Here is a 4,871-nt window from a genome sequence, read left to right on the forward strand (position 1 = left end):
TTTGGCTACAGAAAACTTTTCAACAACACAATATTCAGCTTGATGCAGTAAAACAATCTGCCACGTGACCGTGATTGATCGTGACTGTGGTTTTTTCTGCGTTTTTGTCTTATTTTATTTTTATTTTTTTACAGTTGGTCTTGACGGAGAAAAACTTAAGTCTTAATTTAATTTAAGTAAATTTGCTCACCGCGACAGTTAAAACCACCCACACCCTGTTAAATGATTATAGCATAAAATACGAAAAGCACCCATAGCCTCGTGACATCTTGATTAGGTGGTTATCTCTTCCATAATTGCTCAGTCACTGATGAGCTCGTTTTAATGAATGAGTGTGAGTGTGTGTGTTTTGTGATTTATGAGGACAGAAATTTGTGTGTAGCCTACTGTTTTGTATTCACTGCTGGTCTCTGTCGCCAACAGCCGATCTAAATTTAGCCTCACGTGAGGCAGCAGGAAACAGGGGGGCAATGCTCTAAAAATATCCCCGCTCCTACCGCTTCATCCTTCTCTCCATTCTCTTGAACTTCTCATCGTCAATCTTTTTACGTACTTTCCCCCTTCGTTCTTTTATTTAATAATTTCACATAGGCTACATGAAATTCACGAATGCATTAGGCTACTTTTCTCTTTTTTCCATTATCCTTATTTGCTCTTTTTTGTTATCATTGTAGCCTAGATAGGTTATGTTTTCTATCTCTCTGTCTCAGTGAGATGCCTTGCTGTTTTTAATTGTTATATTATAAATGATAGCCTATATGATAATGACTCATTCATCACTACTTTTTTAACCCTTAAATGCATGTTTCACCAATCTAACAGGGATGGATCTCAACCTGTCGCGATAATATAAAACTCCCCTGATATTAGAGTAACAATTACAGAAGAATAAAATAAAGGATATTTTGTTACCTTTTGGAGATTGGAAGGGTTCAGTTTGAGCAGATGTTTTATACCATCATCACTGTCCTCATCAGAGCTTATTTCCCAGTACATTCAGCATCTGGCTCATATTCGCAATCTCAAACATATTCTTAAAACAATTTTCAACATCAAATCAATATTTTGATCGCTGACAGCTTCTTCACTAGATCCACCAACAAGTGACAGTGACACTAATATATGACTGCGTTCAGTAAATACTTTGCAGTAAATCACTGAGCCATTTCAACTTTTTAATATGATTCTTCCCATTCTTTTGTTTTCTGCCTGCGGTGACTATGAGTGGAATGTCACTTCATCATTGTGTATCAGACATTACCACCTTGTGGAATAAAGGTGATTTGCACTTATTCAGTCATCAAAGATTCAATTATTGTTGTGCAGAAAAAATATACTTACACTGTTACACACCTCGGGTCGCTGGCGACCCATACAATTTTTTCTTGTTATATTGTTTAATGAATTGATTGAGGAATTGTAAGAAGGTTGATGTCTAACTTTAGAAAACGAATTAGGAGGAGGGTGGTGAATGACGTCCGGGTTCACTAAAGACCCAAGGTATGTGTTTGAGGGTTAATTCATGTGGCCTCTCATCTTTAATCAAAATAACTTCCTCTCCCTTTTACTGCGACATCTGTTCTCTGATGGACAACCCGTCACTCACGACATCACAGCCAATAACAAACCACAACCTTCCAACGATTCAATAAATTCCCATTAAAACAAATCAAGTGCCATAATTGTTCGAGTAACCCTGTCTCTCGGATAGGCCTACGTCACAATAAGGAAGAAAAGACTATTGCAACTTCCGTTTCATGCCGACTTTGCCAACATGACCACAGAGAATCATTAAAGTGAAGAGAAATATTGGCTATTTCATTTCAAATAGGCCTAAAACCAAAACCTTTTTTTGCATTGCGAATTTTTTGACAGAAACTACCATACATGCTCTCTTGTCAAAACAAATCACTTTCTTCCACTGATACAAGTTGAAATAGCATGCAGTTGATGTCAATAGAGTTTGCCATTAGCATGTTGCTAAGATAAGCTTAAAATAGCCTACTCACTGATGATGGGCTAAACAATCACTATACTAAGCTGAAGAAACTAATTTACTCTTTTTATACACTTTCTTTTATTTGTACTTTTCAGTATTGGATCAAATAAGCTTACTATCAACATTTCTCTTTCCATAAATTATTGTATTTTTCACAGAGCATGTCATAGTGCATTCTGGGAGTGCCTTCTCAGTAAATGACATTTTGCTGCCTTAGATCTTGGCTAAAACAAGGTGTCTTAGGAGGCAGATATATGCTAGCTTTTGGAAAAGCCTTCCTGTCAGCGTCTTGTTATAATGTCTTGGCCATGAAAAGTCGCTCTATAAACTGCATGTGTTCATCTGTGTGGGCTGTGAATTTCCAAGTTTTCCATCAGAGATTTTCTCCTCGAAGTGCATAAGCTGTGCGAGTGTGTGCATGTGTGGGATGCTCAAGCACACGTGCCGCTTGTTGGGAGAATTTTATCAATTGAACCAACGACGCATATTTGGTTCACACACACATTTGCCAACATACAATTACTGGATTTCAGCGCACAAGTCTGCTTTCTCACTGTCAAACACACACTGTAATGAATTGAATGTCTGGGTCTCTCTTCACAGTGTTCATATTACATTAAACAGCACTTTAAGAATTACAATTAATATTGTAATTCATTTAATTTACATAGACCCTGTAAGATGTTACTAGATTTATGTGACCATATGTCAAGGAATTGGTTTGAAATACAAATCAGCAAACAGATGAAATGAGTCCAAATAGATTTGATAGATTAGAAATCAAGCTTTCTGTTGATTATATGTTTAAATTGGGGACTGAATCAGAATTCATATGGTCCTACAGGTTTGTGTGTTTGCTTGTCGTCTTACTGCATCGGCAAGAAATGTCATATGCTGATAAACAGCCTGGTTGCCATGGTGATGATACATTAAATCCACATGCATCAGTGTCTTTCGATGTTTGCAGGTTCAGATTGTATTTATCATGCCCAATCACACACAATCTGTCCAATGGAAAACTGTATTTATGGTACAGAATAAGTTCACTGCCTTGGTGTTTTTTAATATCAAAATTGGCACAGCTCTCATTCCACATTAACTGACTTTGACATTGACTTTACTGACACTATTTGATTTTGAAGCTTATTGAAATGGGTCTCTCTTTCTTTTGTAAACCTTAAACATGCATGCATGAAACTATCATATGTGCATTTTTTTAATCTATCCATATGCAATTATCCGATCATTTCAGGATCACACTGGTGGCATAATCATTAATGTCTTCATGATGTACAAATGCAGAAAGGCTGCATTGTAGGGGACAGAACATATTATTCACTCAGCATGAAAAAAGTGAATAAGATTTTGACAGCATGGTTATAAAATATAATGATTATGGAAAAAATATTCAGTGCTCAAAATGCTCATGGCCACATATACTTCTGACTCACTCAGCTGAAATTCACACGCAAAAGCACTTTTATTAGCTTTCACATGCATGCTGTCAGTCAATAAACATGGCAGATGAAAAGAAACAAGACAAGGTTACTAAAATAGCACTTCAAAACAGTGCGGAAAAAATGATCAAACCAAACACATCCGCAGACACAGAGGTTCACATCAGATTTGCCACGTCTTAGTTTCTCACTATTTCTTTATCCACAACACAGAAGTTCATGCACAAAACAGTATGCATTCACAATGAATGTACTACTACTGTAAATAAGTATTCATTGGCTTTTTAATAAGTTTTAGTTTTTAAGTTGAAGTTACTAAAAAGTAAATATCCATTGTTACCAGAGGTGGACAGTAACAAAGTACATTTACTTGAGTACTGTACTTAAGTACACTTTTTGAGTATCTGTACTTTACTTGAGTATTATTTTTTCTGGAAACTTTTTACTTTAACTTCACTACATTTGAAAGACAAATATCGTACTTTTTACTCCACTACAATCCTGTCAAGGTCCTTGAGTAGAAAGTAACATCAGTCAGTGGATGATTTTGGTTGCAGGGGTTGCATTTTGGTTGGAAATGAAAGTTGGGTTGACGACAGAACCCTGCATCTGATTGACATCAGAATCCGACGTCAGATTGACGTTGGATATTGATTGAAAATAAAAGTCGGGTTGACATCAGAACCCGACTGATGTTGGTTTCTGACGTCAACCCGATTTTCATTTTCAACCACAATACAACGTCTGTCCAACGTTGGAGATCAACGTCAATCTGACATTGGATTCTGACATAAACCTGATTTTCATTTTCAACGCTGGGTTTGGTCTTTTAAATGCGACTTTTGTCACTTTTTTGGAGCACACTAGCTTATAGATAACAGTAAGGCTAACATATTCATACTAAAAGCCAAAAAACCTTAAATAGGGCAATATTTGAGGGAACAGCCATTTGGGTGTCCGAAACCATTGTGGAACTGTGTTCTAGAAATAAATTTGATATTGATATAAGTGCAGGCGTAGATTCAGAGACATACGGTACTTTAAGTATTACATACAACAATGCAACAATAATAAAACAATGCATTGACATTTACTTTTTACTTTTGATACTTAAGTATTTTTAAAAATGAGTACTTCTGTACTTTTACTTAAGTAAAAATAGGTCTTTATAACTTTTACTTGTAACGGAGTAATATTTGACCAGTAGTATCTATACTTTTACTCAAGTAAGGAAGTTGTGTACTTCGTCCACCTCTGATTGTTACTATTTTTTTAGTTGTATTTCTTATTTGTGTGAAGTGTTATGTACCTGCTGTCTGACTGTCACTGGAAAAAAACAAAAACAGACTGACACATCATAACTTTTCGTCATTTTATTTTACTCTTCTTTAAAAGAAAGAATAAAAAGCCAAGTT

This window comes from Abramis brama, assembly GCF_963993115.1.
Source record: "Abramis brama genome assembly, chromosome: 18".
Classification (NCBI taxonomy): Eukaryota; Metazoa; Chordata; class Actinopteri; order Cypriniformes; family Leuciscidae; genus Abramis; species Abramis brama.